Source organism: Centruroides sculpturatus, unplaced genomic scaffold (genome assembly GCF_000671375.1).
Source record: "Centruroides sculpturatus isolate CEXI.00-Female unplaced genomic scaffold, Cexi_2.0 scaffold28, whole genome shotgun sequence".
Classification (NCBI taxonomy): Eukaryota; Metazoa; Arthropoda; class Arachnida; order Scorpiones; family Buthidae; genus Centruroides; species Centruroides sculpturatus.
The window spans coordinates 1,510,563-1,524,222 of NW_019384448.1; the positions used below are offsets into that span (position 1 = coordinate 1,510,563).

Consider the following 13,660-nt stretch of genomic DNA (forward strand, 5'->3'; position numbering starts at 1 on the left):
AAGTTTCTTTTTTTCCTAAGAAAAATGTTACTCGGATCAAAAATTTTAATCGTTTTGTTAATTAATTTACAAGAGAAATGTCTTCTCGATAATAAAAAGAATATTTTACTCTAGAAAATTATTTAAAAAATTACTTTATAAATCTAGTATCAAACGATTTATTACTAGGAAAAAAAAAAAGTAAGGAAGAAAATTAGTTAAAGGTCAACATTATCAAATTAATCGAGGAAAAGGAAATTGTGATAATTTATTTAAAGCATTTTAAACGATTTTAATTAAAGAATTTAATTTTTCCCTCCCCCAAAAAAAAGAAATCCATTCATATTAATATAATGGATATCCTAATCAAGGAACGAAGCTTGATTTTTCATTTTAATTACGAAAGGTCAATTATCCAGACGTGGATTTTAAGAGGGGGAAGGGGGAAAAAAGAAGTAAATTCGCTATCCATAAACTCCAACTGATTTTTAATAACTTAAAACTATCTCCTTGAAAATATCTGACGTAAATGAGAAGAGAAAAATAAGAATTGTTTATCACGTGTCACATTCGATGCCAGATCGATAGACGAATTTAAAATTTATCCTTGAACATAATTAAATATTAAAGAAACAAATCGATATATATATTTTTTCCTTTTTTTAAGGGAATAATTTCGAGTTTTTATTATTAATTTAATTTATTTAAAAAATTTTTATACATATTCAAATCGTGATGCTGTAAACTTAGATTTTATTCTGGAGTTTTTAGAAATAACAATATTGCTCGCTACATTTGTTTTTTTTTTCTTTCTTTCTTTAAAATTCGATAAAAATATACTTTTCTTTAAAAGAAATCACTTGTAGGAAGAAAACGAGATAAGCAATTGCGCTTCGCTTGTTTGTTAGAGAACTTTAGAGCTACAGAATATCTGTTTTTATTTACTTTTTTGGAGTATTTTTTTTATTTTTATCGCTTAAATTAATTAATTTTCTAAAAAAAAGAAGTAAGAGGTGTTTGTATATATATATAGGCCTACATATACTTTTTGTACCTTATTTTTTTCTCTATGCCACCAGAAAGTATCGATTCTTCTACACTTCTAAGATACGCACCATTGGAATTTATGCGAATAAAAGTATTTAAATTCGTAATAAAACTTGTATAAAATAATATAGAACGATCCATTACCGTTATTAAAATTTCATTTAATTATTCGATGGTTATTGAGAAAAAAAAATTACAAAATGGATGTTGTGATTTGAATATTATTTGATATTCAAATTTTGTTTATCGTGTAAGTTTTATCTTTAATTAAAATGTCACTCACTGATTAATTTTATTAATTATTAAGCAAAAATAATTTTAATAAATGCCTTATTTTTAGATAATTCCGAAGCGTTTTACCACGAATTTGTTGCACCTTACTCCAGTGAAAAGTTACATCGGTTACTAGGCAGGAATCGACTATACACCAATGCCATTCGAAAAACAATCGGTATTATGGCGTCATCACGCAATTTTCTCATTTGTTCGTTTCGTGTTTTGTGCGAAAGCGTTTTATTGTGCAAGTGCTCGAAACGGGCGTTAAAAAATTATGAAAAATCGAAGATGGAAAGTTATAGGCCCCATTGTTATAAAAAAAAAACGACGTAAGCGTACAAATCGAGGGTTTTCCATCTTTATTTTTTAGTTTAAAAAAGTATAAAGTTTGATATTTATTATTTATTTCGGCGGTCAACCTTTACCGTTCGTAAGTAGGCAAAGATGGTGGAAATTCCTTGAAGTGTCGAGTGGCCCCGCACCAATATAAGTAAACAAAGCAATTTCCAAATTGGAAGGAAGCAAGAATGAGTAAAAATCGGAATGTTATTTTGATTCGTTATTCCAACAGATTTTCTAGGAAAACGCCTTCATTTTGTCTGTGGTCATTTTCGGCTTCTGTAACTACTACAGTTTTATCACGGTTATTCGTTATTGGTGAGATTTTTACGCACGATTTCATTGTAATATTCAAAACATTGTTCAATTGCAGTAATTGTTAATCGGGAGTTTAATTTAAAAACTTCTAGAAATTCGATCGATTACAAAATTTGTAGCAACAATTAATGGCATCATCCGAAAATCGTTCTCTCGTTTAAACTCCGATAATTGTCTGTTTTGAAAGATCGTCTTATTTCGTGTGTGTTTGCCCTTGGTTTTATGACGCTTCTTTCGGAAATCGGCCGAAAAGTACAGAAGTAAATTTGTTTCCTTCGACGAGATCCGGATTGTAATTCTCCGGATGCCATTAAAAGCGGAGTTTTGTGCATTTGATACCGAGATCAATTCGATTCCTCTCTAATTGATCGATACTTTTTAATCTTTGATCTCGCAGCAAAAATCAAAATTACAGTTTGCGTGCGCTATTAAGATAACACCAGCTTTTATCGGGCCTTTATTGCCCTGGGCGTTTTGTCAAATCTATTTGTGACAAATGTTTTTTTTTTTCTTTGACCGTCGATTCGATCGTCATAAAACAAGTCGAAAAAGTTTTAAAATTTCCTGGTTTTTACTTCGAATATTTCTGCGGAACGAAAACAAATCGGTCGATGGCATTCTGACGAATGATATTTGTCGATTTAAAAAAAAAAAACGGTTGTTTTGTTTACTCTAATTAAGAACCAATTAGAGACCGGAACGTATCGATCAGATCGAATCGACGAAAACGTAGCTTTGGTTTCGTCTCTGTTCCAAAAAATTATAACGATCTTTAGCAAAAAATAAAAGAAAGAAAGAAAGAAAAAGGCCATTTTGTGCAGACCGAGACGTCGATAAGGCATCGACTTCATTTTTCATTCTCTTCGATATTTTTGTCAACATTCTGTCCTCGGCAGGTGACTTAAAGGCAACAAATCTATCATCCTGGATTACTCGGACCTCCTCGTTCTAATACCGTTGGCTCCGTGACGTCACACGGTCTCCGATACCAGAAATTAGCATACGTCTCCGCCGACTGCTTATTCGACTAAGTACTTCGCTTTCTAGAATAATTGACGTTTAAACTGTATTTTTCTCTTTATTCTTTCTAAAGAAAAACTTAACTCGCTGTTAACGGAGTATAACGTAAAGTTTTGTAGTAATATTTTATTTAAAATACAGTATATTATTACTTGAAATTAATGGAGAAACCCCGTTTTTTGTAGCAAAGACATAAAAGTGTAATTTTGAACGATTGTTAATTATACAAAAAGGTACAAAATCTGAATTAAAAAACACACGCTGCTACAAACATCAACTTTCTGATCCCTCACCGCGTAAATTCAGAATTGTCACGGTGTAGGAAGACAGATCGATGGATCGAATGAGCTAAATAATTGATATTTTTATTTTGCTAAGCTAATATTTTGCATAATAAACTAGTATTGAGGAATGCATCAACCCGTAACATACGAATATCGATTTACATACCCTCGTTAATATTCAAAAGTTTAGATAAGAATTTGTTGATCTTGTCTCCGGGCAATTTCTAAATTATGTATAACAGGTAATTTATCCTTTGTGTAGAGGAAGCGGTTTCGTATCGATCCGATTATTCTATATTCATAAGAATTTTTGTAGATGTTTACCGAAAGAATTATTTAAATGAAGAAATGGACAGCGTAACGATCTCCGCTACACGCTGATCGACACACAGCTTCTTTATTACCGAGAATTTGCAAGCAGAGAACCCAATGCTTGAAAAGTTCGAATTAAAACATCAAAAAAGCTTAAAAAATTCTGTATTTTTTAATAAATTTTATAGAATTTTTATCGGTTTGCTTAAAATATAGGCCTATATATATATATATACATTTTTTTTTAAAAGTAGCATCCATTAAAAGTTAAGATGCCGAAGAGGAATGTCTTAAAGTTCTCTTTTAAGGCACTTAAATTTTATATTGCTTTAGAGATTTTACGTTATTCAATCTTTAAAATATTTTTATTTTTTTCTAAAAAAAAAAGAAGAAATGTTGCAGCAGCGATTTTTGTTTGTTTAAAAAAAACTAGAAAAAAAATCCATGTTTAAATAATAAAGTGGCCAACGTAAACAAAAAAAGAATGGAAAAAATCGAAGCGTGGGATGATTAAAAGTGACAAGAATGGCAAGAAAAATCTGCGAAGGATGAACCGTGAAGAATTTTTTGACGAAAATTGACAGAGATTGTGATTTTTATGTTCTTAATCGTTTCTGATTTTTGTCGGGTAGAATTAACTGGAATTTTTTTTTCTTTGAACATTTTCTACTAAATTTAGAAGCCAACTTACCGATGCTAAAGTCGAGTTAATAGCAGAAAATTTATGGAATAAAAAAAAATAAAGTTTTTCAGAAAAAAAAAGGCCAGGATTTTGTTTTTTCTTTTTTTTTTAGAAATTAAACGAGGAAAGCAACAAGACGAGAAAAACACTTTTCGTTAGGATAAACCAAATTATCCTATCTTAATTTCATTTACTTTAATGAGGAGGAGCGCACCGATCCGTGCATAACAATCCCGTTCCGATTGGTTTTCTTTATTAGGATCTCGATTTTTTGGAAAGATCGAGCGGAAGACTTTAAAAAAAAAAATGGAAGAAATTGTTTATATTCTTAAAAATTTTACTAGAAAATACCGAAGACGATCGGCATCCGGCATCTAAGTACGGCCATTAAATAAGGCGAAAGGTGAGTGCGGGCCACCCAATTTGCATACGAGTAATTCCGATAATTGGACGGTCGCGAGCAAAATCTCTACCCTTTCCGCCATTTTCTTCTAACTTGCATTATTAATATACCTTTGCTAACGAATGACTCCGGCTTTTGAAAATCTCGTTCCATGATGGATGATGCCCCTTTAAATAAACTATCACAAACTTAAGTCGGCGTAATAAATAAATTGTTCCGAGTTTAATTTATCTTAGGTATTCCCCGTCGAAAGGAAAGAACCGCGTTAGATTATTATTAATTATAAATTAATTATAAAGTCATTTATTTAATACGGTGACCCCCGAAGGGGAATTTCTGTGACGTGGGTGATTTTCGTTTATTGATTTAGTTGCGTGTTCGGAGAAGAAAATAGCGAAACTCTTGTCTAATTAAGCCTAACTCGGCCATTCGGATATGGGAATTTCTACGGAATCGCCTAACGTTACTCTAAACGTTTTGATCTAGTTCTGTCGACCGGGATGCGTAATGTTTCTCTGTAGTTTCGTATGGATTTTCAATAGGAAGTTCGATAAAAGTCACGCAAACTGGCGGAGGATTCTATCGAAATTATCCATTCTTCGCCAGTCGAGAATTAATTCCACCCCGCGGCGGAACGTTCGTAGACACCAGAATTTAAATATAATGAAAACGAATAAAGAGATCTTAAATGCCACGAAAATGCGACCTGCTCGGGAAAAAATCCGCGTGTTCGCTTTCTAGCAAACTCCCCTTCACTGGCAAATATTCGTATGGCTAATCTGTGAAATAAAATGTGCAAAATTGCAGAATATTTCGAACGTGCACAAAAAAAAAATCACTATAAATTTCCGTTGGCGATTATCTAACCTCATTCAAATACGATATTTAATGCCGTAAGAATTGAGACGATTTCTAGGCGTTTTGCAATATTTGCAAAATCGTTTCTTATAATACTTGAGGTTTCGACCATCTACAAATATATAGTTTATCGTTTTCTACGACGATTTAAGTAGAGAAAATAAAGAATTTGATAGATAATTAAACGTTAAGTAAACGTAGATAATAGCGAGGTTGCAGCCGAAGTTTTCATCTGTAAAACGTGAACGTCGAACGTCGAGCGCAGAGCTCGACGTTCGACGTTCACGTTTTACAGATGAAAACTTCGGCCGCAACCTCGCTAATAAAACGATTTCTTCTTCCCTCTATAGTAAAATCACGAAATTTCGTAGACAGGTGAGTAAGATAAATCGAATATTACGTCTTAGCCGCACGGTCTTACGTTTTACAAATAATATCAATTGTCCGGAAAGTATGTAAATTGCGTAAAACGTCGAATGTTACGAAATTACAAAGACCCCTGAATATAAAATGCCAAAAAGTGTTGTAGAAATGTATAAAAAGCCAAGTAAGAGATGGAGGCACGTAGCGTTTTCGCATATTGCTCGGGCGTTTTACCTATCCGAAGTGCTTTGTATGTTTTGTGTATTGTGGTAGAGTAGAAAGTGGCAAGTATTCTCCGAACAATGGAAATCGTTGGTTAAACGAAAGAAGATGCGGAATAAAGAGAAACCAAGAAAGGATATAAAGTGACTTTGAATAAGTGATAAAGTAATTTAAGTCGGAATCGGAATATATTTACTACTCGATTTGAATACATTTCCTTTTAAAATATTCGAGTAAACATAAATTTTATTTAAAGACGTTCCATTAACATTTCTAATCCGGTTAATTTCCTTTTCTACTTGTTTACCGTTGAACATTTTGTTTCTCTTTTACTTAAAATTTTCTTCTTCGCGGCCAAACCTTTATTCGAATTACAATATTTATGTATTATTTAAAATTTCCCAATTTTTAAAATAATGTTTAGCGCTACTTAATTTGCATTTATTCTTNTATTAAAAACAGTTTTCTAATTAAAGCTAATATTTTCGACAATAAATTAACTTCTTTAGACTCATTAAAAGATGCTTACGCGATTAGATATTAAATTATTTTTTAACGATAAGTTGCAATTAAACAGAATTAATATAATTTTCTTTTGATTATTTCCATTATTTTCTCAATTGTAGAAAGGATAATTACAGAGTAGAATGTATTTTTTATTGATATTTGCTGCTCATTGACTTTTCTTTTCACGAATTTCCATTAGTTTGGTTTTTTTTTTTTTTTTGATTGACTTCAATATTATTTAAGCTTTCATTTTCATTATTATTGAAGCGGAATAAAGCCCATTTCTTAGTTTAGATACTGTCTTTTAATTTGGAAAATGCAAATTTCTGCAAAATGTATAAGTTAGTTAGCCTTAAGTAGCTTAAAGATGGATTTTCTATTTGCCTGTGAGAAAATTAATTTAAAAGTTTAATGTGACAGTCGATTTTAAAATTCAGACTCTTTATGTATAATAAAAATGCCAAGAATTGTTTACTACAACTTTAAAAAATTAATAAATATATTAAAATAATAAAATTGAAGACGAAATTAATAATAAATGGATCTAAATACTTAAGAGAATTTCATTTTTAAAATTTATAAAAACTAATAAATGTGAGAGATTAAAGTTTGAATTTAATATTTAAAAAAGAGCATTTGTTCGAATAATATATGCTTACAACTTAAAAATTTAATGGCAAGTTGCATGGAGATTTGAAATGTAATACTTTTTAATCTTTAATATGATATAAAAAGAAGAGATCAGAAAATGTTATAAAAGACAAAGAAAAAAAACCAAATCATATCAGATTCATTTTCGTTTTATGGAGTTTGAAAGGCCAAATAAACCAAATGGAATTTTCGTCTTGCAGGAAAATAATAGAACTTTCCTACCAAGAAGAGGAGGATGCACAGATCCTATCGGAACAAATGATGTTTACGACCAACGCCGGTATCAAACACTGACAATAATCACTATTGATTAGATCAAAGCATCGACACAATCAGTCCGACTGACTATTTGCTTTATATGTTCTTCAAGAGTTTGATAAGATGATAAGATTCGCTTGGAAAAAAGAAAAGGAGACAAAAACAAACACCAAATTTAATTTCAAAATACCTATTCAAAAGTCAAAAACACTGTTCTGTATCGGCTGTTTTCAACTCTTCTAGAGTTTTTTTTTCCTTGTATTAAATTTTTTAATTCGCTTCTTTTATGGATTAAAACTAATTTCATTTTATAATTTCAAATTTCGCGTATTTTATTTGAACGAGACAAAGATATCGAAGCGAGTTTAAATTGATTTTATTTACAGAAATAAAGGGCTTATTTTGGCATCCGGACTAAAGGTCGACGAAGACGGTAACACAAACTGGAGGTTAAAGTATCGCGTTAATCACCAAACACGTAATTTAGACTATATAATCATTTATCTTCCGAAACAGATTAACATTTCACAAATTGCATTACTTAAATTTTATTTCGCTTTCTAACAAATTACATTTACATTCGACTTTCGGTCGCGAGTTCTTGTGCACAAAAATGTAAAATTTAACTTATTTAAATTAAAGTTTTTAATTTTTTTTTTTAAATTAAATTTAAATTGTATAAAACTAATTATAAATTTTATGCATGTTAGTTGTAGTTTTCGTTAAGAAACGAATGGTTTAGTACATGAGGGAATTTCTTTTTTTTTATTCTTTATTGTAGATCTTCCAACGGAATCATGACATTCTGGAAGGCAGAAACCCGAGTCCGTCCACTGCTGCATTTTAGTCGTTTGGCCATAACCGAAAGTCTTCAGTCACGCGACCTCGATAAGCTTTATCTTCCCAAAAGTTTGAAAAATTACATTCTGTACGAGTAGAGAGACCAATCGTAATCTCAAGCGAAGACCCATCTTTTTTTCTTTTTTTACCAAAGCCGCAAAAATCCAACTTTTCAGATCGGATTTGGATCAGTTTCCGTATTCGCGGAACCATTTAACCATTCGTTTACCGGACTTTTCAAATATTTATGAAGCTAGACGAAACTGTCGAGGACGGGTTTAGTGCGGGCAGCTCTTTCCCAGAACCACAAAACCATTGTCGATGATGAGACACGAGAATTTTACCATTCCAATTAATCAATTCGCTTAACGACTCATCGTGTATTGAATATTACATCTTGTATTTTTGTGGAAAAGAAAGTGTGTTTTTTTTAGAAGAATTTCACTATTTTATAAGTGGATGAATGCAGGAAATTTTACCTACTGATAACGCCAAAGAATCTCATCCGGTATAATCCATATTTTCCATTGTTCTTATTGATTATCATGTAAAGAATTTTTATGAAATAAAAATATATAAAAAAAAAGTTATTNAAGATATAAAAATTGTCTTTATTATTTTTTTATAAACTAACTCTATATGGCAATTTTTGCCACAAATTTGTTAATTACATTATCATAAAAATTGCTTGTTGTTGATTCTGTCAAAGCCTTTTAAAGCACTTTTTTTATTGAAAGATATGCTAGTGATGACAATCTTTCCTCTGATCGAGTGTTCCTTGTGAATGTATGAATTCACTTCGTGGTTGAAAATATGTGCTCAACAGATGCACTTGTAGATGGTAGCATAAAAATTAATGATATTAAATCACATAATTCTTTTAGTACATCTTTGTTAAGATCGTCATTAATTATATGTTTTATGTCTACAAGTAACTTGCCAATATAGTCCGGACACAAATATGAATATTGCAATTCACTATTTAATTTAGATAAATGAAAAAATTCTCCATAAAATTTACGTAAAGAATTAAAACTCACTTTGGAAAATTGTTTTTCATAATATTTAAAATTATTACATCTAAAAGTGATAAAAATTCTAAAGATTTTGTCTGAAAATCTGTTAATATAATTATAATTAAATATAGCTTTGTAAAGAAATATACATAAAAATAACATAAAATATTCTTTACTTTTTAAATCTTGAAACAATCCACTTAGTCAAATACTTCCTACACTAATGGATATAATCATTGGAAGCATTATACAATATATTTGGTGTGTACATCCACCAGTTAAACTGCCAGAGGTTGGTCCTCTGTAAAGTGCATGCACAAATGTGTGTAATCTGGCTGCTTTACACGATATAAATATTTTTGTCCTGGAATCTGTCCCGTATTTGACAATACGATGCTTCCATTGGAAATATGCATACATGAATTTGTATTCGAATATACAAAAGCAATCTTATCATTTTTTTCACATGTAGTATAGAAATTTGTAATAAGATACATAATGCAGTTAAAATAAAATATTAATTTTAAGTAATTCAAAGTACATTAAAATATGAAAATAATCACACAATATGTATTTATATTTTAGAAAATACAAGCAAGGAAAATGGCATTTCCACAGCTTCTATGGACAGCACGCCACTGCAGGTGGGGTGTTGGGTATAAGTTTATGGAAACAAAGGGATGGTAGCTTAAAAAAGTTTGGGAATTACTGATTTGATCAATCATCTAACATTGCACCAGGTTAGCCATTGTTAGCAGTGAAATCAAGTTAACGAAACACACTGTGTGGAGGTCCAAGAGTGCAATCTAGCTTGAAATATTCAGTTTACAATCACCTGTGAACTGACTCTGACTGTAACTATTGCTCAGATTATCTTGCAGTTATCCATTTGTCAGCAACTGCCATCCACACAATTTTGCAGTCTTCACAGGGTATTGTCCTTCTGCATGGATCATGTGCAAAGTCTGTAAATACTGGAGCGTCTTGCATCCACTGTGTAACCAGTTTCTGTACTGACATTGTAATATAGTCAGTCCATTAGGTTACATAAATAAATAAATATATGTATGATATGATATTACCCATTTTAAACATGCCAATTACCAACCTTTCTCAAAGTCAGACAGTAGTGTATATGGAGTTCTAACTGTATCACATGGCGTAATTGATCACCCAAATCTGGACGAAAAAAAAAGGGTTTTGTTACATAACAGAGTTCAAGACATGCATATTTGTTATGTTGTTTAATTTATAACAAATGGCCCCATAATTTATTTGTTAATTTACCTACTATTATATATATTTCGTCCACTTTTTAATCATTCAATATCTTTAATACAGAGATATTTTTATTCAAGATTCGTACATTTATTGCAAAACTCTGGTTATAACACTTAATTTCCATCAGTATAAAAACAAGTAAAATTATCATAAATACAGATGATGTAAATTTCATTTATAATAGAGATATAAATAATTTTNTAACTGTATTTACTTTTATAAACATGTATAAACTTGTACATACAAAATAACACAAAGAATGCTCGTTAATCGGTAAAAAAAATTTTTTTTAATGTCAATAAAATGAAATTTTAATTAAATCTTGGAAAGAATTCGAAAATTTTCTAATTTCTGAAGTTCGAAGGAACGAAAATATGCAAAACTTTAACCTTTTTTTTTCCCTCGGAAAAAGTAAATAATAATTGCTATTAAATCCTAAAAACATTTAATAAAAACGCAAATATTGACTTTTTTTTCCGTTGCATTGTTTAAATTGTCACAGGAAAGTGGTTTTGTCAGTTTATAAATTAAATAAACAGTCCAAAGTAAATAGTATTAATTAGATAAAAGTGTTTACTTTTATATATTTGGTGTGTCCCAAAAGTCGGTTGACATGTTTTACGTGTTGCGGATACAACGGCCAATACGAGTGAAGAAGACTCGAGCCATTTGCTTCTTCGAAATTGGTACAAACGTCATTAAAAATATATATATTATTTAACTACTTAAATGATAAGGTAATGGTTAACTGATTTTTGAACCGCCCTGTATACAAATAGAATGGAAATTAATTTTATTCATTAAAACTTTCGAAAATTTGTTTGAAATGGCTTCGGTATCGACTATTTTAAATGTTTTATACGATCGTTAAAGCTTCTAATGATATTTTTGAACGAAGAAAAATCTGTCCGTAACTCTTTACGTTCGTCCGAAACGAAAGCGTTACGGACAGACCGCCGCCGTGTCGTTTCCTATTGGATAAATTAATTGAAAAACTAACGAAGTTTCTAAAAATGTTACAAGTGTTTTTATCAATAATAAACTCAATTAAAATTTTACACGATATAATTTAATTTTTATTCGAATTTTATAATCTTTAAATTAAAAAAAAAAAAAATACGAAATATTTTCGTACTTGGAAATACAAAATAGTTAGGACATTCGTTACCAGATAGCGCCACCGTCGTCAAAAGATCATTCTCGCCGTCGTTTAGGTCTCGAGAAATATAAATTTAGATATATATTTTTTTTTAATGAAATTATAAAAGAATAAAGTAATTAATTATTTTAAATTATTTAAAAATAATTATTTAATTGTCATAAATATTTTTTAATTCTCTCATTTTAAGTAACGCCGCCACGCTCGCAAGTGGAAAGCCACAAGAATACGAAGGTAACGTATGGCTCACGCTTCGATACGTTACGATCAACAATAGTTTCGGTAATTTAATCCTGAAATATAGGAAGAGGATTAGGAAAATTCTTAATCTTATAAGTTAAGAGCAACTCCTATCTATAATCCCAGAAGGTAGCGAGATAAAATGTCAGAAACACGAATTGGGAAATTTTGTCGCATTGGCACATACCGCGACTAAGAAGCTTAAGCTATAAAGGCGACGATACAAAAAAAAAAAAAAAAAAGAGAGAGAAAGAAACAAAGATTACAAACTTAAAAAATAGTCGGAAGAGAAATTTAAGCGTGACTTTTAAGGTTAGAGGCTTGTTTTACAAACAGACCGAATCGGAAACACTTGTTTGGCAACACTTCTTCCTTGTTATTTTTTTTTTTTAACCACAGGAGCTCGTCTAATAAAGCGAAGAGAAACATTTAAAGAAATTAAACACGGCAAAAATTGATCTTTGATCGAAACCGATCCATTTTTTTTAAAAATTAAATTAAAAGGAAAATAAAAAGATAGTTCTAGGAACTGATATCGGCGGCGCCTCTGTCGCATCGGCCATTGGCAGAAGAAAGTGATGATTGCATTAAGAGCAGTAATTAAGGAAGCGGTGTCAATATTTATCTTTTCTGACAGCGCAGTTGTTTTTAATATTAATGATATACCTTATTTGATTAAGAGTACATCCGGTTACTCTACGTTTTATTTAATGGAAGCCCGGGGTGCTAGCTCCTACGTCATATTACGTAATTAACCGTATAAAAAAAGAAAGGAAAAATAAAATGGAGTACGTACAGAGCTGAAAACACGCTGGAAATAATAAAAATGGCGTATTATTTTGTATTATAAAATACCGATATATATTTGGGTCAAAACTAAAAGCTTTAATCGAAAATTTCAATTAAAGAGGATAATCGTAGAAAATCGGATTAAATTTTCCCGCTACATTTGCCATTTTGATAAAGTTTGTTTAAATTAAATTTCAAAACTGACTTTTAAAATATTTAAATTAAATATTGATTGATATTTAAAATAAAATCTTNAAAAAAAAACATTATTATTAAAAACTCCAATAATATGATTGTGTGGTAAGTAACTAGCTATCAGAATTGGCATTTACTTCAATAATTCTTATTCAATTTAATGTAACAAAATAAGATAACCATAAGTCTGAAACTGCACAAAATATTAAAATTTATTGTTCTTTTAAACTGAAGGTAAGTCTTATATTTTTATGACAAGATTCTTATATTTCTTTTCAAAGTCATGCCTCTTATATTGGACAGCAATTTTGAAAAATTGTAGATCTATAAATTCCCACTGTTGTCTGTCCGTCTTTCCATAATCTCGAATGGAGTTAGATAGATGAAAGACAAGATCAGATATGGAAACCTTGGGGCAGGAGGCCCCGATTAACTATATACAAATTTCCAATACAAACTAGAAGTCATGTTATTTTAATTCAAAAATTTTCTCCCGAAAGGTGTTATATACATGACTGGCATATCTCTATTGTTAAAGGAAAAGTATTATATACAGGTGCAAGTCTTTACTAATTTGAGGTGGAGAGCGTATATTTTAAATTAAATTAATTAAAAATATGA

General features: G+C 30.4%; 1 protein-coding gene across 2 annotated transcripts in view; it reads left to right on the top strand.

Annotated features, from left to right (window-relative positions):
• The window catches only part of LOC111620507 (WD repeat and SOCS box-containing protein 1-like), a 77,112-nt gene extending 72,785 nt beyond the window's left edge, over positions 1 to 4,327 (top strand). For both annotated transcript variants that reach the window (XM_023362430.1, XM_023362429.1), the window contains one exon: positions 1,367 to 4,327. The gene's annotated coding sequence lies outside the window, so the exon portion shown is untranslated. The remainder of the gene's footprint in view (positions 1 to 1,366) is intronic.
• Positions 4,328 to 13,660: the final 9,333 nt, after the last annotated feature.